The sequence below is a fragment of the Taudactylus pleione genome, unplaced genomic scaffold, assembly GCF_031769625.1.
Source record: "Taudactylus pleione unplaced genomic scaffold, aTauple2 ptg000268l, whole genome shotgun sequence".
Lineage (NCBI taxonomy): Eukaryota > Metazoa > Chordata > Amphibia > Anura > Myobatrachidae > Taudactylus > Taudactylus pleione.
The window spans coordinates 4,350,409-4,377,453 of NW_028284670.1; the positions used below are offsets into that span (position 1 = coordinate 4,350,409).

At 43.8% G+C, this 27,045-nt stretch overlaps 1 pseudogene; it reads right to left on the reverse strand.

The window, feature by feature from the left end:
- Positions 1–25,187, reverse strand: part of LOC148513904 (alpha-2,8-sialyltransferase 8E-like) — a 147,214-nt pseudogene extending 122,027 nt beyond the window's left edge.
- Positions 25,188–27,045: the final 1,858 nt, after the last annotated feature.

Genomic DNA, 27,045 nt, shown 5'->3' on the forward strand with positions numbered 1-27,045 from the left:
ATATATGATAGACATTGGGTGTACACACTGATAGATGTGTTGAAGTCGAATAATTGCATGCAACCGCAATTCAACTGTTATCAGACGATTTGGTCATCCGCTCTCCGATTTATCTTGGTACAATCCATGATGCACCATTGCGTGTGCAAGCACCCAGTGTGCGCACGTATCCACACATTCGCACAACACTAAATAGCGCATTATATACAACACTTTCACACTGACAAACACAATATTCATGCAGGGTTTAGTTAGTAATGAGAAATAGCTTCTGTATACATGTCTGAGAAAAGTAATTAAAAAATATATATACCAGGATAAATTGAGAAGCCCTGCATACAGACAAGTATGGCTGTGGCAATTGAAATATAATCCAGACACTGATATGCACAATTGAATTTGTCTGAATGAGAAGTTAGAAACAATGGTCGGGGGTTTGCTTAAGAAGTACTGACAAGTGTATTCTAAATAGGCAGAGGAAAACCTTTGAATTAGCTATCATATTAAGAGGCAACGGCAGTCAGCTGGGGGTCTCTACTCTGCTTGAAAGTGAACCTAGCTGCTTGTAACACCTTTCACTGTAGTTTTAAAATATGTTAGAAAGGGATAAAAAATAAATATTAATCCATCATAAATACACTGAATTGCATAACACACACACATAGACTTTATCATAAGCACTCTACACATAAACGCACCACGCATATTAGCAACATTATGCAAGATTCTCTTACACTTACACATACACAAATTTCCTAAAAGGTTCCTTAGTATAAAGGCTAATATTATAAGGTTTATTCGTTATTGTATAATGTTATAAAATGCATGTATTTGATATATAAGGTTTAGTATGTAGTAGCCATATCATGTTTGGTGCTATTCTAAACCACATTTTATTTGCAGATCTCTGGTTCCATCGGCAAGGAGATCGTAACATGCATCTGCAAGTTATGGATTATAGAGAATTATGTGTCAGAATGTACTTTGTATGTAGTGTCTATTGATTGGTTAAAACACACACAAAGAGCCATTGGAGGGCTGAACTACCATTGTACCAACTGACCTATGACAGAAGAACCAAGAAGGACCAATAGGATTATGACAACTCATTTCTATTGTATTGCCTAATCTCTGTAAAGGTTTATATGCAAGCACCCTGGGCCTGTTAGTTGGTCATCATATTATTTCTGTTGACGGAGGCTTCACCTTTGGTGCCAGAAATCTGGATCCAGAGCGCCTGCGTAATGTATTGATTGTACCCTGTTTATGTATAATCTTTTGCACCAATTGTATTTTAGATCAAGGTGTGTAACTATCTGCTTTTTGATGAATAATATCTTTTTGTGCTTTGGAACCACAATCAAAGTCTGGAAAGCAATTATTTATTGTGTGACAGGTTACACTAAAATGGCGACATTTAGAGTGTATAGATAGGTAGGAATCAATAGAGGATACACAGAGAGATGAAAGGGATGAGATAGATGGTTAGGAGAGATAGAGATGGGAAAGGGGGAGAGATAGAGATGGGGAACAGAGTGGGAGGGGGAGAGATGGGGAGAAGGAGCATAGTTTGAGATATGGGGTGAAGAGGGGGAGGGAGAGAGATGGGGAGAAGAGGGGGAGGGAGATAGATGGGGAGAAGAGGGGGAGGGATAGAGATGGGGAGAAGAGGGGGAGGGATAGAGATGGGGAAAATAGGGGGAGGGAGAGAGAGAGATGGTGATAAGAGGGGAAGGGAGAGAGATTGGGAAAAGAGGGGAGGGAGAGAGATGGGGAAAAGAGGGGGAGGGAGAGAGATGGGGAAAAGAGGGGGAGGGAGAGAGATGGGAAAAAGAGGGGAAGGTAGAGAGATGGGGATAAGAGGGGGAGGGAGATAGATGGGGAAAAAAGGGGGAGGGAGAGAGATGGGGATAAGAGGGGAAGGGAGAGAGATGGGGAAAAGAGGGGGAGGAGAGAGATGGGGAGAAGAGGGGAAGAGAGAGAGATGGGTAAAAGAGGAGGAGGGAGAGAGATGGGGAGAAGAGGGGGAGAGAGCTAGAGATGGGGAGAAGAAGGGAAGGGAGCGAGATGGGGAGAAGAAGTAGAGGGTGAGAGATGGTGAGAAAAGGGGTAGTGAGAGAGTTGGGGAGAAGAAGTAGAGGTTGACGGATGGGAAGTAAAGGGGGAGGAAGAGAGATGGGGAGAAGAGGGGGAGGGAGAGAGATGGGAGAAATAGAGGTTGTTGGATCGGAAGAAGAGGGGGAGAGAGATGGGGATAAGAGGGGGAGGGAGAGAAATGGGGAGAATAAGGAAAAGATGATAGATGGGGAGCATTGAAGTAGGGAAAGAGATGGGGAGAAGGAGAGGGTGAGATATAGGAAGAAGGAAGGGATATCAGGGGAAGATGAGGAGAGACAAAGAGAGAGATGTGGGGTGAGAGTGGGGGCAAGAGAGAGACAGAGGTAAAAAGTGAGTGGGAGGAGGGTAGAGGAGTGATCATTTTTGTTGGGGCCTCCACTGAAGGATCAGGAAGCCCTAATGTCCTGATGCAGTTATCTCCAACCTGTAGCTTGCGAGCTATTGGTAAGCTCATGGTCTCAATTTCGGTAGCTCACCTAGCTGCAGTACTGCCGAGTCAACTAGGAGGAAGTGAACTCTGAAATGTGCTCCCCCTTGGCATCAATGCCATGGGTGGAGCCACAGGGAAGCACATCAGGTGATTTATTGCAGCCTCTACAGCAATCAACTGACATTCTTCCCCGTGCTTCCACCCACGGTGTCTACGCTACGGTGGAGCAAGTGACTCCCACCCAGCCATGTCGGAAAATCACACGGCAGCCCTGCCTATATCTTTTGCTCCTCTACTGCACATACCTCTTTGGAGCTGGTAATTAACAGTAAAATGTGACTGTGCTTACATTTTATATACAAACTACAACAATATCACTGTAATCATTAAATACATTTTTATTTTCTATTAAACATTTTTTTTAATTTTTATTAAATTACCTGCAATTGTTCGGTTATTACCATACAAAAAAGAATTACATATGCACAACTCGTACATTATTCATTATATATTAATAATACATTTTACAATATAATTTTGCAAATAATAAAAGAGGTTGTTGCATAATGATGGCCATGGTTATGGGCCTACCCACCATGCCCAGGTAACTTCTGAGGGTAGGTCCCTAACACACTGGGGTTGAAATCCAGAGTGCAGGACACCCCCAAACCAGCCCAGCTGAGTCACCCCAGGGCATCACTCCAATAAGGAAAGGTGAAGTGTAAAAAGGTGTAGGATAGATAAGAGCAGCAGCTGCTGCATGTAGGGAGGTGAGAAATAAAGATGTGAAAATAATACATATATATTAAACAATTAAAGTGCTAAAAGTGCAAGAAAGGAAAATGTGTATATAATGTGATGCCCTGAAGCAGCCCAACCAAATCAATCCAGGGGACCCACGCCCCAAAAATCAACCCATAGCTGCACTACAGTATAAACATTTTTAGGACTTACGTAGACTGTGCTTCTTGTTAAAGTGCAGTCAAAATGCCAGATCCCTGCTTAAAACCAATTAGGGACAGGTGGGAAGGGATGCTAGCGTAGATTGAAGGTGTCTCATACCTTCAGGTGTGCATAAGAACACATTGATTAGAATATGTGGAAATAGGGCCCTAGACTGCACACCCTGAAAATATATATAATGGGGAGGTGCTACCTATGGAGACTATTGTTGCAAAAATACAAAAAAGAATTACAGATGCACAACTCCAACATTATTCATTATATATTAATAATACATTTTGCAATAGAATTTTGCAAATAATAAGAGGTTTTGGCATAATCATGGCCATGGTTATGGGCCTACCCACCGTGCCCAGGTTTATTTTTGGGGCGTGGTTAGGCCCATAACCATGGCCATGATTATGCCAAAACCTCTTTTATAATTTGCAAAATTCTATTGCAAACTGTATTATTAATATATAACGAATAATGTTGGAGTTGTGCATCTGTAATTCTTTTTTGTATTTTTGCAACAATAGTCTCCACAGGTAGCACCTCCCCATTATATATATTTTCAGGGTGTGCAGTCTAGGACCCCTATTTCCACATTGTTTGGTTATTAGCCAGATTTATTTTTCTACGATTTTAGTAGCTCTTCAGGAGGTTTCATTTTTCTAAAGTAGCTCACACCTCAATTAATGTTGAAGACCACTGGCCTAATGTGTAGTTGTGGTGGACTGTGTTCCCTCCCTCACCTAATAGCATAACACAAAGACACTTTTTAAAAACAATATACATAACCCAATGTAAATGTAGGATTTTCGTTTACAATAATAAATGTAAATAGGGACTGAATCAATATAAGGGCTACAAATAAATAAATACCACCATACCAGTTGTCCCTTAGATGTGTATTTTTAAGAGAGATGAGCGGGTTCGGATCTCAGAGATCCGAACCCACCCGAATGTTGAGATCCAGGGTGAGAACCGAACGTGCACCGATTGATGACGACCGGAGTTGGGCAGCACTAGGTTGAAACTTGCTGTATCTTGTGCAGCTAAGCCTAACATGCACACACTCACAGAAAATAAATTGACAATATATATATATTTTTGGGGGGGCTCCAGAACTTGGGCCCAGATGGATGCAGCAGAGAGCACAGAACCTGCCCAGATGGATCAGCACCAGCCCAGATGGATGCAGCAGACAGCACAGCACCAGCCCAGATGGATCAGCACCAGCCCAGATGGACGCAGCAGACAGCTCAGCACCAGCCCAGATGGATCAGCACCAGCCCAGGACACAACAGACAGCACAGCACCAGCCCAGATGGATCAGCACCAGCCCAGATGGATGCAGCAGACAGCACAGCAGCAGCCCAGATGGATCAGCACCATCCCAGAATGTATCAGCACCAGCCCAGGACACAACAGACAGCACAGCACCAGCCCAGATGGATCAGCACCAGCCCAGATGGACACAGCAGATAGCACAGGACCAGCCAAGATGGATCTGCAACAGCCCAGATGGACACAGCAGACAGCACAGTACCAACCCAGAATAGATCAGTACCAGCCCTGGACACAGAAGACAGCACAGCACCAGCACCTCTCCCAGCCCTACATTACCCTCCCTCCCTGTTCAGTCTCCACAGCCAGAGTGAAATGGCGTCCGCCGCATGGTCCCTTATATACAACATATATCATAGAGACGAAAGCTCGTGAGCCACAATGTTTTGTCTCTATGGTTCTGCCTCGGTTTGAGATCCAGGGCCGGCGGGGGAACCAAACACACGTTCGGTTGTTGCCCCAGATCTCAAAATTCGGGTAGGTTCAGATCTCTGAGATCCAAACCCGCTCATCTCTATTAAAAATAAGGGTTGAGCGGGTTCGGATTTCTGAAATCCGAACCCCCCCGAGCCCCACCGATCTGACGCCGATCCGAGTCAGGCTCGACTTTTCCCGCCTGACTCGGATATGAAATCGAGGCAAAACTTCATCATCCCGCCTTCCGGGTCTCGCGGGTTTTGGATTCTATATAAAATACCCGCGTCGGCGCCATTTTCTCACTCGGCTGTGGCAAGTGAAGAGAGAGGGTGGGAGTTAGGGCTGGCTGGGCTGTGTAGTGTAGTGTAGTGCAGTGTAGTGTTGTGCTGTGCTGTGCTGCACTGTGCTGCTGTTGTCCATAGGGGCTGTGTCCACTCCTCCAAAGTCCAAAGGTGCTGGCTGGACTGTGTTGTGCAGTCAGTTGTCCATAGGGGCTGTGTCCTCTCCAAAGTCCTGTGCAGTGTCCCAGTCCAAAAGGGGTGCTGTAGTGTTGTCCAGGGGGTGCTCTGTCCATCTGGGGTGCTCTGTCCATCAGGGGTGCTCCCCCCAAGTGCAAAAAAAATAAATATTTTTTCTGTGTTTGTGAATTGTGTGCGCAGAAGCAACACGTGCATCAACAAAGTAGCACCAAGCGTACACCTGTGTCATAAGTAAAGGGCCGGCTGGCTTGTCCGTTAAAGGGAGGTGTAACCCTCAAAGTGCGCTCCACAAAAAATAAAAAATTCTCCTTTTTTTTCTGTCTTTGTGAATTGTGTGGGCTGTAGCCGCACCTGTGTCCTCAAAGCAGCAGCTACAAGCGTGCGTCTGTCTTTTAAAGGGTGGTGTAACCCCCAACGTGCGCTCCAACCAAAATAAAATAATCTTCTATTTTTCTGTGTTTGTGTGTTAAATGTATGCGCAGTAGCCGCACCTGCATCCTCAAAGCAGCAGCGCCAAAAGTGTGTCTGTCTGTTAAAGGGTGGTGTAACCCCCAAAGTGCACTCCAACAAAAATAAAACATTTTCTTCTGTGTTTGTGAATTGTGTGCACTGTACATGCATCCTCAAAGCAGCAGCGACAAGCGTACGTCTGTCTGTTAAAGGGTGGTGTAACCCCCAAAGTGCACTCCAACAAAAATAAAATATTTTCTTCTGTGTTTGTGAATTGTCTGCACTGTACGTGCATCCTCAAAGCAGCAGCGCCAAGCATGTGCCTGTCTGTTATAGGGTGGTGTAACCCTCAAAGTGCGCTCCACAAAAAATAAAAAATTCTTCTTTTTTTTCTGTCTTTGTGAATTGTGTGCACTGTAGCTGCACGTGCATCAACAAAGGAGCAGCGCCAAGTGTGCACCTGTGTCCCATAAAGAAAAGAGCCGGCTGGCTCATTTCTTAAAGGGTGGTGTAACCCACAAAGTGCACTAGTCTCCAACAAAAATAAGAAATAATTTTCTGTGTTTGTGTGCGCCTTAGCTGCACTTATATATCAATATAACATAAATGGAGGACCAAACTTTCTCCGATAAAAATAAAATAGGGAAAGATCAAGAACCACTTCTTCCTAGTGCTGAAGCTGCTGCCACTAGTCATGATATAGACGATAACATGCCATCAACGTTGTCAGCCAAGGCCGATGCCCAATGTCATAGTAGAGGGCACATACAATCCCAAATGACAAAGTTCAGGAAAATTACCTTAAAAAATACATTTAAATCATCTGAGGAGAAACATAAACTTGCCAATATGCCATTTATGACACGGAGTGGCAAGGAACGGCTAAGGTCTTTCCCTATGTTCATGACTAGTTGTTCAGCTTCACATGACAATGGAAGCCCTCCTCCCGCTAAAAAAATCAATCGAGTTAAGCTGGCAAAAGCACTGCGAAGAACTGTGCGTTCTAAGATGATATCACAAATCCCCAAGGAGAGTCCAAGTGTGGTGGCGGTTGCAATGCCTGACCTTCCCAGCACTGGACGGGAAGAGGTGGCTCTTTCCACCATTTGCACGCCCCTACAAGTGCTGAAAGGAGCACCCACAGTCCACTTGCTGATATGCAAATTGAAGATGTCACTGTTGAAGTACAACAGGATGAGGATACTGGTATAGCTGGCACTGAGGAGGAAGTTGGCGATGAGGATTCTGATGGTGATGTGGTTTGTTTAAATCAGGCTCTGGGGGAGACAGTTGTTGTCTGTGGGATGAAAAAGCCCATCACCGTCATGCCTGTGCAGAAGACCAAACATTCCACCTCTTTGGTCTGGCAATATTTCTATCCAAATCCGGACAACAACTGTCTTGCCATATGTACCATATTTAAGGTGAAATAAGTAGGGGTAGGGATGTTAACCACCTAGGAACATCCTCCCTTATACGGCACCTGCAGCGCGTTCTTAAAAAGTTACTGTCAAGTTCAGAAACTTTGGCTAAGACCATAAGCAGTCCAGGGACACCTAAATCCCGTTGTCCTGTTGTATCCAAGCGCCTGCAAACCACACTGTCAACTCCCTCCTCGTCAATTTCCTCCTTAGTCAGGATCGGAAGTAGTCCTGCAGGCCATGTCACTGGCATGACTGACTCTCCTATCCGGAATTCCTCAGGAGGATCGTGCATTGCTATGCCTACTGCTGCCGCTGCTGCTGTTGCTGCTGGGAGTCATTCATCATCCCAGAGAGGAAGTAGGAACACCACTACTTTTACTAAACAATTGACCCTCCAACAGTCCTTAGCGAGGAGGATGAAGTATGACAGCAGTCATCCTGAAGCAAAACGTATAACTGAGGCCTTGACTGCTATGTTGGTGTTAGACATGCGTCCGGTATCTGCCATTAGTGTAGTGGGATTTAGACAATTGATGGAGGTAGTGTGTCCCCGGTTCCAAATCCCGTCTAGATTCCACTTCACTAGGCAGGAGATACCGAGACTGTAGAGAAACGTCAGAAAAAGTGTCCTCAGTGTCCTGAAAAATGCGGTTGTACCCAATGTCCACTTAACCACTGACATGTGGACAAGTGGAACAGGGCAGACTAAGGACTTTATGACTGTGACAGCCCACTGAGTAGATGTATCACCTTACTCAGAAACAACAGCAGCATCACCAGTAGCAGCATCTCAGAAATGCCAGCTCGTTCCAAGGCAGACTACTCTGTGTATCACCGGTTTCAGTAAGAGGCATACCGCCGACAACCTCTTAGAGAAACTGAGGGAAATCATCGCCTTGTGGCTTACCCCACTTAGACTCTCCTTGGGATTTGTAATATCTGACAACGCCATCAATATTGTGCAGGCATTACATCTGGGCAAATTCCAGCACGTCCCATGTCTTGCTCACACAATAAACTTGGTGGTGCAGAATTTTCTGAAAAGCGACAGGGGCGTGCAGGAGACGCTTTGGGTGGCCCGAAAAATTTCTGCCCACTTTCGCCATTTAGCGACTGCGTGCCGAAGACTTGAGTGCCAGCAAACACTCTTGAACCTGCCCTGCCATCACCTGAAGCAAGAGGTGGTGACATGGTGGAACTCAACCCTCTATATGCTTCAGAGGATGGAGGAGCAGCAAAAGGCCATTCAAGCCTATACATCCACCTATGACATAGGCAAAGGAGGGGGTATGCACCTGACTCAAGCGCAGTGGAGAATGATTTCCATGTTGTGCAAGGTTCTCCAGCCCTTCGAACTTGCCGAAAGTGAAGTCAGTTCAGACACTGCCAGCTTGAGTCAGGTCATTCCCCTCATCAGGCTTTTGCAGAAGCAGCTGGAAAAAGTGAAGGAGGAGCTAAGACAGAGTGATTCTGCTCGGTATGTGGGACTTGTGGATGAAGCCCTTCATTTGCTTTGCCAGGATTCCAGGGTGGTCAATCTGTTGAAATCAGACCACTACATTTTGGCCACCGTGCTCGATCCTAGGTTTACAGCCTATATATCTTTCCGGCCGACACAAGCCTGCAGAGGTGCAAAGACCTGCTGGTGAAAACACTGTCAGCTGAAGCGGAACGTGACACGTCAACAGCTCCTTTTTCATTTTCTCCCGCAACTGGGGCTGCCAGGAAAAAACTTAGGTAACCTAAGCAACCCGCTGGCAGTGATGCAGGGCAGGCAGGACCAAGTTTTGGCATCTGGTCCGGACTGAAGGACCTGCCAACAATTTCTGACATGTCTACTGTCACTGCATATGATACTGTCACCATTGACAGAATGGTGGAGGATTGCATCGGTGACAGCATCCAAGTAGACATGTCAGACAGTCCATACCTGTACTGGCAGGAAAAAGAGGCAATTTGGAGGTCCCTGTACAAACTGGCTCTATTTTACCTGAGTTGCCCCCCATCCAGTGTGGACTCCGAAAGAGTGTTTAGTGCAGCCGGGAACCTTGTCAGCTAAAGGCGTAGGACGTTGCTTCCATGGAGAAGATGATGTTCAGAAAAATAAATTATCAACTCTTCCAGGGAGACCAGCCTCCAGAACGTACAGAGGGACCTATGGTGGTGGATTCCAGCGGGGACGAATTAATACTCTATGAGGATGTACACAACACTGAAGAGGGTGAGGAATCGGTGGATGAGGAGGATGAGGACGACATCTTCGCTCCGTAGAGCCAGTTTGTGCAGCAACAGATTAATTGCCAGCTTGTTTTGTGGGGGCCCAAACGAACTAATCATTTCAGCCACAGTCGTGTGGCAGACTCTGGCGCTGAAATGATTGGTTGTTAAAGTGTGTATGTCCTGTTTATACAACATCAGGGTGGGTGGGAGGGCCCAAGGACAATTCCATCTTGCACCTCTTTTTTTTCTTTGCATTATGTACTGTTTGGGGCCTAGTTTTTCAAACTGCCATCCTGTCTGCCACTGCAGTGCCACTCCTAGATGGGCCAAGTGTTTGTGCCGCCCACTCGTATCTCTTAGCATAGTCATCCAGCTACCTCGGTGCAACCTTTTGGACATAAAAACACTATTGTGAGGTGTGAGGTGTTCAGAATAGACTGGAAATGAGTGGAAATTAAGGTTATTGAGGTTAATAATAGCATAGGAGCAGAAAAACCAACACATTCTGTGATTTCAGCTGTTTTTATGCTTTTTTTAAAAAAAATACAGATCAAAAACACAAAAGCCAGAACCCAAAACATGGAAGGGTGGTTTTGGCAAAACCAATCCAGATCCAAAACACGAAGAAAGATCCAAAACCAAAACACAAAATACGTGGCCGGTGCACACCCCTATTAAAAATACACATCTAAGTGAAAACTGGTATGCTGGTAGCTATTTATTTGTAGCCCTTATATTGATTCAGGGCCTGATTCAGACCCGTTTGCGAGCTCTGAGCGCTCGCAAGCGGGTCGATGTTGCCCAAGTGAGCATGCGCACGACGGAGGCGCCTCTGTCGTGCGCATGCACGAGACCCGAATAACGACGGCCAAAGGGTCTTGCACCAAAGGGGGCGTGCTGTCGATGGTGATTGACAGCACGCCCCCTTTGGTGGGCGTGCCGGGGACGTGGCTGCCCAGATGGAGGCATTCCCATGGGAACACCTACAGTCTGGGTCCGGCCCCACTGACATCACTAGTGATGTCAGTGGGAGTGCTTTGGGCTCTGATAGAGCCAAAAGCACTCCTGGGTTTGTGGAAGCGAGACCCTACCACAGGGTCTTGTCGCAAGCCAGATGGTTGTGATGGTCTTGACCATCGCGACCATCATTTTGGCGCTCGCTATAGCTGTGGGTGGTCACCCACAGCTATGCGAGTGGCCAGGAGGCCGCTCCAAAAAGGAGCAGGGACGGCCCTGATTCAGAGCAAGCGCTCTGTCAGAGTGTCCGTCTCTGAATCAGGTCCTCAGTCCCTATTTACATTTATTATTGTAAACAAAAATCCTACATTTACATTGGGTTATGTATATTGTTTTTAAAATGTGTCTTTGTGTTATGCTATTGGGTGAGGAAGGGAACACAGGCCCTGATTCAGAACAGGACGCTCTGATAGAACGCTCGCTCTGATTTAGGGCCGGGCAACTTTTTTTGTGAACGGCCTCCTGGCCGCTCGCATAGCTGTGGGTGACCACCCACAGATATAGCGAGCGGCCAGGAAGATGGTCGCGATGGTCAAGACCATCACGACCATCGGGCTTGCTATGAGACCCTCCCTTGTGGGAGGGTCTCGTTGCCGCAAGCCCCAGAGAGATTTCAGCTCTAACAGTGCCGAAATCTCTCCCACTGACATCACTCGTGATGTCAGTGGGGACACCCCCAAATGGAGGCATTCACATGGGAATGCCTACGTTTGGGCAGCCACTCTCCTGGCCTGCCCACCAAAGGGGGCAAGCTGTCACTCAACATTGACAACTCGCCCCCTTTGTAATAGTGGTGGTTGTACCATAAAACATTTTTAAGTTGTTCCCTCTTCCCTTATGTGCTTTTCCTTCACTCATTCATACGATTATCTACTCAAAACTCTCCACAACAGCACTTAACACTTGGTAGCTGATGCCTTACTGCTTTTTTGCGTGTTATTATTGCTGCAGCAATGTTTATAAACCATGTTCTTATTCTGTATTGTCTTGTACTGTAAGTCGCTGTTTTACGAGTTTGCTCATTTGTTAATGTACTTTGTGAGGTGCTGTGGAACCTTTGTGGCGCCATATAAATATATAATAATAATAATAATAATAATAATAATAATAATAATAATAATAAGTTGTTAAGATGAGTAAGACAGCTCCGGAAACAAGAACTGTGTGCCCTGAGAAATCGAAATTACAAATCCCTGAGTAGAGTGCAAGTGTGTCCGTGGTTGCCATGTGTGAGCCAGACCTTAATATTAGTGTACTGGAGGATCCTCCAAGTTCCAACATTTGTGTGCCCTCTATAAATGTGAGGAAGGGCAGTCAACATCTTGCAGACATAGTCAGTGAGGATGCTTCTGTTAGGAATATGAGGGTAATTAAGTCTGAACAGAGTCTCGTGATGGCCTTGAGGGCTGATTCGCCTGGACTAGTGGTGGCCAGTGGGGTAAGTTTTAGATGCAGCCTTTGGACTAGTGAAGCAGGTTTGAGGTCTGTTTGTGGCCTTTATAGTCGTGGTCTAGGGACTGGTGATGTGAAGCAGCCTTTGGAGCAGCATAAGGGCTGATTGTGGCCTTTATAGTCGTGGTCTAGGGACTGGTGATGTGAAGCAGCCTTTGGAGCAGCATAAGGGCTGATTGTGGCCTTTATAGTCATGGCCAAGGGACTAATGGTGTGTAGCAGCCTTTGGGTATGGAAGTAACCTTGAGGGTTGATTGTGACCAGGGGCCCCAGGACCATTGCAGCCTTTGGGCTGATGAGACGCCAAGATGACACTGGTGACGGTGTGCCTAATAGCACACCTGGAACGCAGAGTTGCTACCAGTGCTGTTGGGATGACACTGGCGACGGTGTGCTTGATCGCACACCTGGAATGCAGAGCTGCTACCAGCACCGCCGGGATGACACTGGAGACGGTGTGCTGATTTGCACCCCTAGAATGCAGCGTTGCTACCAGTGTCGCCGGGATGACACTGGCACCGGATGGTGACAGACACTTCTGGGGTAGGAAGTGCTCAGTGCTGCCCAGAAGGTACAAACAGCATGTGTGGAAGGGATGTAAGTGCAGCTGCCTGGATGGAATAGACATCACACACGAAACACAGCTAGACTGACTCAGGAGCTCAACTGACACGCAGGAGACTGGGAACCGGAAGTACTAAAAAACTACTATCATCGGCATGGAATGCAGGGCTGGCTGGGTTTTATCAAGAACAGGCCCCAAGCAGAAATCATCCCTTAAAGATGCAGCTGTGCTGAACACAAACAGGAGAATTAATTAGCATGCACCTGGCATTGCACACAGACAGGCAGTGATTAATGCAAAGCCTCAGGCAGGAACTGCAAACACTAAGATCTCCTAAACCGCAGATCCTCACAGCTTCTGTGGAACTGCACATGGAGGAGGATATTTTGGTAGTTGAAGGCGCTAAGGATGATGAGGATGTTGATGATGAAGATGTTGGTGATGAGGATGTTGATGCTGAGGATGTAATTTGTGTAAGTAAGGAAACAGCTGTTGCCCATGGATTGAAAAAGCCAAAGCCCATTGTTGTCATGCCAGGGTAAAAGATAAAAAAATCCACTTCTCATGTGTGGAATTATTTCCACACCAATCCGGACAACAGTTGTCAAGCCATATGTGCCCTTTGCCATACAAGAGTGAGTAGAGGGAGGGACCTAAACCACCTAGGAACTTCCTCCTTGTTACATCACTTGGAGCACATTCATCAAAATATCAAAGTGTATGTCACCAAGTTCCAAAACTCAAAACGTAACAAGTCCAGTGTCACCTACCTGCTCCCTCTCTGTGGGATCAAAGTGCCTTCGATCTCCAACACCAACACCTGCATCATCAACATCCTCATTCATCAGCGGGAATAGTCCTGCATCATCCAATGTTGTTCGAAGCATTATTGACTCCTCTCCTATCCGTGATTCCTCAGAAGGATCCTTGATGACTACGCCTGTTGCTGCTGCTGTTGCTGTGAGTGGATCTTCATCCCAGAAGGGGACCAAGAGGAAGACTACTTGTAATGTATCCTCTAAAAAACAATTAACTGTCAAACAATCGTTTGCAAGGGCAAACAAGTATGACAGCAATCACCCATTTTCACAGCAGATTACTGATGCCATAACAACTATGCTGGTATTAGATGTGCATCCAGTATCCACCATTACTGCAGTGGGTTTTCAACAGTTAATTAAGGTCCTGTGCCCTCGCTACCAGGTCCCTTCTAGATTCCGCTTTGCTAGAACAGCAATTCCAAGTCTGTACAAGGACATTAAAAAAAACTTTATTAATGTCCTCAGAAATGCCATTGTACCCACTGTCCACTTGACCACTGATATGTGGACAAGTGGGACAAGGCAAACTAATGATTACATGACTGTGTCAGCCCACTGGGTAGGTGTATTACATACAACAGCAACATCAGCAGCAACATCTACCATAAGTACAAGGACATTAAAAAAAACTTTATTAATGTCCTCAGAAATGCCATTGTACCCACTGTCCACTTGACCACTGATATGTGGACAAGTGGGACAAGGCAAACTAATGATTACATGACTGTGTCAGCCCACTGGGTAGGTGTATTACATACAACAGCAACATCAGCAGCAACATCTACCATAAGACAGCTGATACAGAGGCAGGCTACTCTTTGTATAACTGGATTCATTAAGAGTCATACCGCTGAGAACCTCTTAGAAAAACTCAGGGAAATCATTGCTAAATGGCTTATCCCACTTGGACTCTCCTCAGGATTTGTGATTTCGGACAATGCCACCAATTTTGAGCATTACATGTTGGCGAATTCCAACACATTGGTGGTACAACATTTTTTTTTTAAATGACAGGGGCGTGCAGGAGATGCTCTCCATGGCCGCAAAATATCTGGACATTTTAGACATTCGGCAAACGCTTGTCGAAGATTGCATGACCAGCAGGTACTGTTAAATTTGCCCTGACATCAGCTGAAGAGGTAGTAACTCAGTGGAATTCTATCCTCTATATGCTTCAGGAGATGGAGGAACAGCAAAAGGCCATCCAGGGCTATACAGCGGCCTATGACATAGGCCGTGGAGGGGAAAGGCACCTTACTCAAGCGCAGTGGAGAATAATTTATGTGTTGTGCAAGGTTCTCAAACCATTTGAACTTGCCACACATGAAGTTAGTTCAGACACTGCCAGCTTGAGTCGGGTCATTCCCCTCATCAGAATTTTGCAAAACAACTGGAGAAACTGAAGGAGGAACTGAAACGGAGCGATTGCACAAAGTTTGTCAGACTGATCCCTTGATTCACTTCACCAGGATCCAAGAGTCGTCAATCTATTGAAATCTGAAAAATATATTTTGGCGACCATTCTAGAGCCTAGGTTTAGGTCCTACCTTGTGAGCTTTTTCCAACAATCTAAAACTATGGAAAGAGTTGTTGGTAAAAAATTGTCAGCTGTAGCCGCACGTGAAACACCATCATCTCCTCCTTCAGTTTCTGTAGCTGCCATGAAAAAACAAAATTTTCCTTACAGAATGCCTGCTGGTCATGCAGATCATTCACCACAAAATGACATCTGGTTCGGCCTGAGAGTACTGCCTACTAGTGACATGTCTTCTACCATGACTATGTGTGATATCATCTCCATTCACAGAATGGTGGAGGACTATTTCAGAGATAACATCCTAATAGGCATGTCAGACAGTCCCTTTCAGTACTTGCAGGAAAAAGAGGCAATTTGGAGTCCCATACACAAACTGGCTTTGCAATACCTAAGTTGCCCACCCTACAGTGTGTACACCGAAAGAGTTTTCAGTGCAGCTGGCAACCTTGTCTGTGATTGGCGTAGGAGGTTACTTCCTCAAAATGTGGAAAAGATGATGTTCATTAAAATGAATTACAAATTCCACGAGGAAGACCTCTACCAACAATGACATCAAAAAATTACAGAGGTGCCTATGGTGGATTCCAGCAGGGATGAATTAATATTGTGTGAAGAAGAGGATGTACACACTGATGTGGAGGACGCAGACGATGACAACTTGAAATGTAAAGCCAGTTTGTGTATAGGATCATTTTCATTTCCATGTCCAATGCACATTGGCAGTTTATTTTATGGGGGTCCAAACAAACCAAACCAATAATTTCAGCCACAGTTGGCAGTCCTTGTTGCTGAAATGATTGGATTGTTAAACTACGAATGTCCTATTTCATATTCAACATAAGGGTGGGTGGGAGGGCCCAAGGACTATTCCATCTTGCATCTTTTTCCTTTCCATTATATGCTGGTTGGGGCATTGCTGCCTGACATTTTAAATTAATGTTATGGTTGGTTTAGGAACCAATGATTTGTTTTAAAATAATTCATTATCAATTTTACAGCCAGGGGATTCACTAATTAATTTTTTTATTAATTATTTAGCCTGGGGCTGCACCCAATTAATTGTTTATTACTTTTTAAATTAAATTATTATTAATTATTCAGCCTGGGGCTGCACCAATGAATTGTTTTTTAATTAATTTATTATCAATTTTACAGACAGGGGCCGCACCTATGAATTTATTTTTATTAATTATACAGCCAGGGACTGCACCCAATGAATTATTTTTTACTTTTTTAATTAAATTATTACTAATTATTCAGCCCAGGGCTGCACCAATGAATTGTTTTTTAATTAATGTATTATCAATTTTACAGACAGGGGCTGCACCTATGAATTTATTTTTATTAATTATACAGCCAGGGGCTGCACCCAATGAATTGTTTTTTACTTTTTGAATTAAATTATTATTAATTATTCTGCCCGGGCTGCACAAATGAATTGTTTTTTAATTAAGTTATTATCTGCACCAACTATCAACTATCAATTCTTCAATCCTCAAGGGTATCCCAACCATCATCTTTGCAGAGTCCCCAACTCTATAAATAATTATATCAATTAATTTTGAGCCAGCAAGCTGGATGCAACCTTTTGGCCCTTTAACCAGATGAAAAAATCAATATTGTGAGCTGTGAGGTGGTCAAAATTGACTAAGAAATGAGTGGAAATAAATGTTATTGAGGTTATTAATACTGTAGGGAAAAAAATCCCATTTTATGTGATTTTAGCTGTTTTTTTTTATTTTTTTAATTAAAATCCAGATCTAAAACCAAAACACAAAAACAAAACACGGAGGTGAGGTTTTGGCAAAACCAATCCAGATCCAAAACCAGGGGAGATCTAGATTCAAAGGTTTTGCAAACCAAAACCAAAACAAGGAGGACGGCGCACATCTCTAATTTTTAACCAACTCTGGCATAACACTCCAATCTCTGTATAACAAAGATAATATAGAGAAACAAACTCACACTCTCCTAAATGATTGTACCACTTCCTCTAGAAATATCTATACCCAGGTGTATATATTTACTAAAGGCCAAAAACATTGATGTTGTGTTTCTGAGGCAAAATCACACATTTACTAACAGACAATTGTTGATTTATTTTTATAAGTATTACTAAATGTGTGATTTAGCCCCAGAAACACAACATCGATGCTGATCTATTTTCATCAATTTTAAATAGATTAAAATTGACCTTTAGAAAATGTACTCATAAAACAAACATTTAATCACTAAGGAATAACACTTGAGATTCCCTTTTCCAGCTGATAATATCTTTGTATGGGTAAGTCCTGAAATCATTTATCTAAGTCATAACCTCTCAACATTCCAAATCACTCCTAAGGCACTTACAGTATATATTAAATACTTATAACTTACTAAATCACTGTAAATTATATCCCAAATAGATGTCTTTATATTTAATTACTCTAATGTAAATATGTTACTATATTGAAATCCCTTTCACATTCACAGCACATTCACACTGTAATATTAATACTCTGCATATACTTTAAATATAAGTACTGTAAGTTCACATAGTCTTAATCAATAACGGAAATCTGTCATTGGTGCACATGCAGATATGTTAGATTTGGGTCTGATGTGAGCACATATATTTGTTGTTTGATCCCACAGACATTACAGCAGAATACCACTTTGGACACTTTTAGATGTGAGCTATAACTGGAGGTCGAAATTAAGCCTGAAAGTTAAAAACCAGAGGACACGGTAAATTGTGGCCATTTTGAGTCAGGATAACTCTGTGTCATAAGGGCCTATTCATCATCACTTAAAGTTTTCAGGCCATTCATCAAGAAGGTAAAGTAGGTGATAACACAGATATCTCCGGCTTACCTTCCTCTCCCGGAATGGCCCACTGTCCCCATACAGTAGTATCACAGATATCTCCTCCTTAACCTTCCTCTCCCGGAATGGCCTGCTGTCCCCATACACTAGTATCACAGATATCTCCTACTTACCTTCCTCTCCCGGAATGGCCCGCTGTCCCCATACACTAGTATCACAGATATCTCCTACTCACCTTCCTCTTGCAGAATGGCCTGCTGTCCCCATACACTAGTATCACAGATATCTCCTACTTACGTTCCACTTGCGGAATGGCCCGCTGTCCCCATACACTAGTATCACATATATCTCCTACTTACCTTTTTCTCCCAGAATGGCCCGCTGTCCCCATACACTAGTATCACAGATATCTCCTACTTACCTTTCTCTCCCGGAATGGCCCGCTGTCCCCATACACTAGTATCACTTATATCTCCTGCTTACCATCCCCTTGTGGAATGGCCCGCTGTCCCCATACACTAGTATCGCAGATATCTCCTGCTTACCTTTCTCCTTCTGGAATGGCCTGCTGTCCCCATAAACTAGTATCACAGATATCTCCTGCTTACCTTCCTCTTGCGGAATGGCCTGCTGTCCCCATACACTAGTACCACATATATCTCCTGCTTACCATCCCCTTGTGGAATGGCCCGCTGTCCCCATACACTAGTATCACAGATATCTCCTACTTACCTTCATCTTGCAGTATGGCCCACTGTCCCCATACACTAGTATGGGGACAGTATTCATCAAGCTCTGAAAATATAATATTTTCGGAGCTTGACTGTGGACGAATGCTCCTGCTCCAGACTCGCAACCCACGTCTCCTTTATGGGAAGGAGGTCCGGGTTGTGAAGAGGGATCCTTTAGGATCCCTCCGCCCCTGTCTGGCTCTTTCCGCCAGACGTCGTGGAGCTTGTGTGTGCATGTGAGACCTGTAGGTCATGCATATGCAGTCCCGTCACTGCTCTGAAAAGGAGCAGTTTAGCCGCTCGCGGGGGCAGCTGATTTCGCATCAGCTGTCACCGCGCCGGTGCAATGATGAATTGCTCCAACAGCAGCAGCGAGTTAGAATGTTAATTATTGGGGTCCATTTGGACCCTGATAATTAACATCTTGAATAGGTCCCATAGTGTATAAAGTTAGTTGAGTAATTTTGTGATTGACAGTGTATAGGGGACCGATGTCTGATTGGCGATATCTGGGAGGGGTGGGAGTTAATTGTTTATATAAATCTGGCCACACATCTAAAGATTATCTTTCCAACCAGGCAACTAGAGATATGCCCAGCAATGCTGCTGCTGTTGGTACGGTGAATCGCACCACGCATAGCGTGAGATACACACCCGCGAGCGGATGCCCGCACTGCATACACGATGCATCTCCATCGGAAAGCATGGTGCGATTGCAGTGCAAATGTGGGCGCGGGGAATAGCATGGCACGATGCGTGCGCACGTTAGTGGCGTGATCAACCTCAGTGTAGCTGGGCACATCTGTAGTTGCTGGCTGGAAGGAAAATCTGGTAAAGTAAGGGAGCAAATGACTATCAGCCATTTCTCCCAAATGCTGGAAAATGGTTGACAAAAAAATCACTCAGACAAATTCAATAAATCAATCGGATTTAACCAACTTGTCAGAATGATCTTATTTGTCTGTTTTTCGACATTTGGGAGCAAATGTCCACTTGTCATTTCCTTTTACACATTACTGGATTTTCGTTCCAACCAGCCAACAAGTTGATTGGTTAGAAAGATAATTTTTAGATGACTTAAGAAAGACTTATTTGGTGACAAATCTTTTCTGATTCAGTTCTCACCCTCTTTCTTCAGTTTTGTTTAGGTTCACTGGTTGTCTGGTGCAGTACATATAGTATATTGTTTGTATCGTCACTACGTTTGGGGTATTGTTTAGCTGCCTACTTGAGTTTGCTTATCTATGTTTCCTCAAAAAATGTATTATTATCTTTTACCTGTTCCGCTCTGGAGAATGAGTGGGCTGATCCTCCACATATACCTTAAAACTCATCATTCACTCTTTCAAATGATGTGGCCCAGAGCTGTAACTACGGCTCGCTCTGCAGGCCACGCCACCTCCATGTGATGTCACGTGGAAGGGGTGGGGTTACAAACAACGGGTATTACAGCAATGAGGCTGTTAGAGAAGTGATGTACACGCCTGGAGCATCTTAGGAACACTCCAGGCAGTACTGCTGTATAGATTCTGGCTGCAAGGTACCATTCTAGCACCCTGCTAGCCAGTTACAGGAGCCGTGGGTAAGCGTTGATGCCGTCCACAGGGGTCTGCGTGGCCGCACTGCTTTCACACCCCTATTTATGGCCCTAATGTGTCACACTAGTAGCTATTGTCTAGTGATCACCTGTGATAACCAGACAATTCTACCCTGCCCTACTAGAAAATTGAGGTTTTCCGTAAAAATATTATATCTCACAACCTAATGGACTTATATGGATAATATGCCAACAATGTATATAATAGTAGCCTATATCTATTTAGCATCCATTAAGTTAGATTATTGTAGTCGCTCGCAGCACTGTGATTACCAGTCTGGGAGCATTTGTTGGAGGTAACGGGGACGGGTGGCATAAACACAGGCATGTTGCAACTGTTTTAGGAGCATGATGCTAACTGCATCTGCTATTCACTATACAGATAACAAGACTGAAGCGTCTCAGAATACGCCGTCATTCTGCATGACCATAGGGTTACTCTGATGCTCAATTATTAAAGGATCTGCAACCAATACTGCATTTTTGTACACAGGCCTTTGGATTTACGAAGCCACCAGTGGGCATCTCAATACATATCCCAGCTGCTGTGAGATTTGCATATTTGCGCACAGCAGTTTCAAACAAAGATGCGGCAGCGACAGCATTAATGTGCATCTCGGAATCAGGCCGTCTGAACGCTAACAATCGGGACACACACAATGTGCGACTGGGACACATGACTAATACATCAGCCAACAGCGTGCGGCATCAACACTGTGTACTACTCGGAAATAAATATATGTGCGCTAATGCTTTTATACTCACCGTAGCAGGTTGTGCTCCGTCCTGTTTTCTGTCCAAGGACATCCCTGAAGTGCAGTAATCATCTTAAAAAACTCTCCTCCAATTCTAGAAATGAAAAAAAGAGCAGCCATTCTGAAATACCTAATTAACCACTGTATATTTTTTACTTTTTTTCTTAATGTGAAGTTACAGCATATAAAAAAAATTGATGGTGATTTAAAGATTTCAATATTTTTAGAACATTTGACACTAATGGGTAACCAAGCCAAAGGTCCTTTTACTGGAATGAATTGCCTCCTCATAAACTTTTACAATCATTTGAAATAATGTATTATTTTTTCAAGTAAATGTGTGGGAGACTGTTGGATAAGCGATATGGATCCCCAGCCTCCCGCATTCATCTTCTCACACAAGTAAAAGCTAAAACAGTTCATATTTTGCTAAGGCATTGAAATTTTTTGTTGACACTTGGGAGTCATCGAGCCAAGGACAGGGTGGTTTTGAAGATCTACCGGTATGTTATCTCATTAATTGATTGAATGTATGTCAGCGGATCTCTGTGATACCAACTAATGCCCGTTTTCAATTAGCCGTGGAAAGTCGGAATCTGCGAAAAATTTATCTCTGTATTCAATTGCAAACACTGTTCTATCAGAATAAGATCTATCCTCCAGAGTAATCTACCGTATTGTGAAATATTTCTGTAGCGCTGGTTGAAGTGATCATTTTCTTTTATAACACTGTCCATCCTATTAGGTGCTTGTAGGGTCCTGCGACTCGTTCTCACTGCGGACTTGCGTTGCATGATGGTCTCTGTAGTCTTAGAGAAAGATTCAGTGCAATGTAGCAATAATCTCCTAAGCCTACACCAAACTGCAATTCCCAGGTGCATGCGGGTAACAATCCTCCTCCTCTTCCGGTGTTGGGTGGAAATCATACATGTCTACCCTCCCACATTTTTGGGTAACCCCCCGCACCCCCAGAAGGGTAGGCATTTCTCCCGCTGTACTGTCCACTTCCTAGTGAAGTGGACAGATTGGGGTGAATTTCTGTGGCGATCGTGGGTCTCCATGTAGGGGGTGGGGTTTAGTGATCCGATTCTTCATGAATCGCATCAATTGGTCCTGCCCCTACTTAAATTCGAGCAAATCGCAGCAATTTACCACCAGTGGGTGGGGCTTAATGATGTGAATAATCAGGCCACGCCCCCCATCGCCACCCTCCTGCTTCTCTTACCCGTGCTTCTCCCAGAAAGAGAAAAAAAATGGTAGGCAACTATGTACTGAGTATACACGGATAATGGTCACATTACACTGTATAATAATACTGAGTATACACTGATAATGGTCACACCGCTCTGTATAATAATACTGAGTATACGCTGATAATGGTCACATTACACTGTATAATAATACTGAGTATATGCTGATAATGATCACACCGCTCTGTATAATAATACTGAGTATACACTGATAATGATCACACTGCTCTGTATAATAATACTGACTATACGCTGATAATGCTCACACCACTCTGTATAATAATACTGACTATAAACTGATAATGGTCACACCGCTCTGTATAATAATACTGACTATACGCTGATAATGCTCACACCACTCTGTATAATAATACTGACTATAAACTGATAATGGTCACACCACTCTGTATAATAATACTGAGTATACACTGATAATGGTCACACTGGTCTGTATAATAATACTGAGTATACACTGATAATGGTCACACCGCTCTGTATAATAATACTGAATATACGCTGATAATGGTCACACCGCTCTGTATAATAATACTGAGTATACGCTGATAATGGTCACACTGCTCTGTATAATAATACTGAGTATACGCTGATAATGGTCACACCGCTCTGTATAATAATACTGAGTATATACTGATAATGGTCACTCCGCTCTGTATAATAATACTGACTATACACTGATAATGGTCACACCGCTCTGTATAATAATACTGAGTATACGCTGATAATGGTCACACCGCTCTGTATAATAATACTGAGTATACACTGATAATGGTCACACCGCTCTGTATAATAATACTGAGTATACACTGATAATGGTCACACCGCTCTGTATAATAATACTGAGTATACACTGAAAATGGTCACACCGCTCTGTATAATAATACTGAGTATACACTGAAAATGGTCACACTGCTCTGTATAATAATACTGAGTATACACTGATAATGGTCACACCGCTCTGTATAATAATACTGAGTATACGCTGATAATAGTCACACCGCTCTGTATAATAATACTGAGTATAAACTGATAATGGTCAAACCGCTCTGTATAATAATACTGAGTATATACTGATAATGGTCACACCGCTCTGTATAATAATACCGAGTATACACTGATAATGGTCACACTGCTCTGTATAATAATACTGAGTATACACTGATAATGTTCACACCGCTCTGTATAATAATACTGAGTATACACTGATAATGGTCACACCGCTCTGTATAATAATACTGAGTATACACTAATAATGGTCACACTTCTCTGTATAATACTCTGTATACACTGATAATAATAAGACTACTGTGTAACAATAATGAAGGCTGCAGTATGTTATTATTTAGTATTTCAATCCCAGCCATATACTGAGTAAATAAGAGATATAACTCACATTTTCATTGTAGAACTTAATATAGAAGATTTCAGGTTCATACATTCAGGCTCTGACGTGGTGATCTGTGGTTTCCTCGTCCTTTAACAGTAAACAGAGAAGGACCTTATATAATATATAATATAAGTTTGTGTAGAAGGAACATGGCTTTGTTTCTCTGTGTCCTATCTCTCTACAGAATCTCTCTAGAATCTGATTGGTTGCTATGGGCAACATCTCCACTTCTCAAAACCAGCACATTAGTATACAGTGTATACCTCTGTCTCTCCCTTCTACTCTCTGTCATTCCTCTTCTGTGTTCCTTTCTAAGTAATGTTTCTACTTTCTCTTCATCTCACAGTGGGTGGGATGTACTAAATGAGGAAATGTGGTAAAACACCCAAAAACTCAGTTTTCAGGGGGTTTTACTGCATACCCCATATATACAAGGCACAGGAATGCGATGTGCTTCGTCGCAGTGGGTAATGCCATCTTGAGGTGGCGTTACCCAATAGAAGCCTATGGGCTACTTTCCTTCCATCTATCCTTTCCTTGTATTCTTTTACAGCGATCAGCTTGTTGTTTATCTAGACCACACAGCGGATCACAGGAGCCGGCTCCCGACTCCATTCTGCCTGTCAGGGGACTTGGGGAGAAAGCCCTGGTAACGCCATCTGAAGATGGCGTTATTATCACAGGGTTTTCCCCGGTATTTTTTCACAATACATCTTTAGTAAATCTGAGCAGATCACATTTCCCATTACACATATGGGAAATACGATCTTATTACTAAAAATATGCCAATTGAAGGGCTTGGATTAGTTTTTCATGAAAACTGCTCCAAATGCCTTTTAATAAATGTATGTGATACTAAAATAATGTTAAGAGTTTGTGAAAACATCCACATTTCTTTTACAAAAAATAATATTGATAAATAAAAAACAATATTTCTCTGTCTCTCTATCACTCCTCTCTCTTTCTTACTTAGGGCCAGATTTACTAAGCTCTGAATAATGATAAACTGGAGAGTGATAAACAACTAGCCAATCAGCTGCTAATTGTCATGTTTCAAATTGAGCCTGTAACATGACAGTTGGGATCTGAGTGGCTGTTGGTTTATCACTCTCCAGTTTATCACTTTTCAGAGCTTAGTACATCTCCCCCTAAGTGCCATCATCTCTCTCCATCCCACCTTACATCTTCCCATCTATCTCTCTGTCTCTCTCTCTGTTCCTTCGTTCCTTCCTAAGTATTGGTTCCACTGTCTCTCCATCTCACCCTGTCTCTCCTCCACTCTCTATTATAATTTCTCTACCTCTGAAATCGTAGAATGTACCTGTGATGCTCCTTTCTGTGGACCTGTAGACTGTGGTAAATCCCATAGCATGCCAGCACAGTGATCAGGGTCAGGATGAACTTCATGCAGCGCAACATTACATAATATTACATGACACCTCCCTGTGTGTAGCTGTGTCCTGTATCTCCAGGTCTGAGTAACTGATTACATTTTGTTTATGCCCCTGACATAGCTGATGAAGGTGTGTCCCATCTGTCCAGGTGACACACTCTGACTGTGACCTCAGTAACTAATTAGTACTGCTTATCTCCTATTCTGTTTCAATTAGCACACAATACAGTACAGTAATGAAGGTGCATTTGCCACAAAAATACAGCTAAACACAGACACAAATATAAATGAAAATTGCCATTTAAAATCAATTTAATACAAATATTCAGTGTTTTCCTTATTCATTATGTTAATTATCTGGGTCCGATAATTAACATACTTACTCCATGTGAGACACAGAGCAGTTCAACATTGCTCCAATGTGGAGACAGCTGATCCAAAAATCAGCTGTCTCCCGATCCGCTTTCGGAGCATTGACACTAGTGCAGCTGCGTCACCTGCAGTTCACGCATGCACACAAAAAGCCCCGACGTCCATCAAAAGGAGCTGGACAGGGGCAGAGGGATCCTGAAGGATCCCTCTTCGCAACCAGGGGAAGGAGAAAAATAAGCAGCGACTGCATAAGCAAATGCCATATGAAGATGGCAAATGCTCCCACAATTTTCGAAGCTGGATTAATTCTGTCCTCATACTAGTGTATGGGGATAGTGGGCCATTCCAGGAGAGAAAGGTAAGCAGGAGAAATCTATGATACTAGTGTAAGGGGACAGCGGCCATTCCTGGAGAGGAAGGTAAGCAGGAGATATCCGTGATACTAGTGTATGGGGACAGCGGGCCATTCTGCAAGAGAAAGGAAAGCAGGAGATATCTAAAATACTAGTGTATGGGGACAGCGGACCATTCCGGGAGAGAAAGGTAAGCAGGGGATATCTGTATGGGGAAAGTGAGCCATTCCGGGAGAGGAAGGTAAGTAGGAGATATCTGTGATACTAGTGTAAGGGGATAGAGGGACATTCTGGGAGAGAAAGGTAAGCAGGAGATATCTGTGATACTAGTGTATGGGGACAGCAGGCCATTCTGCAAGAGAAAGGTAAGCAGGAGATATCTGTGATACTAGTGTATGGGGACAGCCGGCCATTCCGGGAGAGTAAGGTAAGCAGGAGATATCTGTGATACTAGTGTATGGGGACAGCGTGCCATTCTGCAAGAGGAAGGTAAGCAGGAGATATCTGTGATACTAGTGTATGGGGACAGCGTGCCATTCTGCAAGAGAAAGGTAAGCTGGAGATATCTGTGATACTAGTGTATGGGGACAGCGAGACATTCCAGGAGAGAAAGATAAGCAGGAGATATCTGTGATACTAGTGTATGGGGGCAGCGGGACATTACGCGAGAGAAAGATAAGCAGGAGATATCTGTGATACTAGTGTATGGGGCAGCGGGACATTACGCGAGAGAAAGGTAAGTAGAAGATATCTGTGATATTAGTGTATGAGGACAGCGGCCATTCTGGGAGAGGAAGGTAAATAGGAGATATCTCTGATACTAGTGTATGGGGACAGCAGGCCATTCTCGGAGAGGAATGTAAGCAGGAGAAATCTGTGATACTAGTGTATGGGTACAGCGAGCCATTCCTGCAGAGGAAGGTAAGCAGGAGATATCTGTGCTACTAGTGTATGGGGATTGTGTGCCATTCCAGGAGAGAAAAGTAAGTAGGAGATATCTGTTATACTAGTGTATGGGGACAGTGGGCCATTCTGCAAGAGAAAGGTAAGCAGGAGATATCTGTGATACAAGTGTATGGAGACAGGGGGCAATTCTGGGAGAGAAAGATAAGCAGGAGATATGTGTAAGGGGACAGCGGTCATTCCTGGAGAGGAAGGT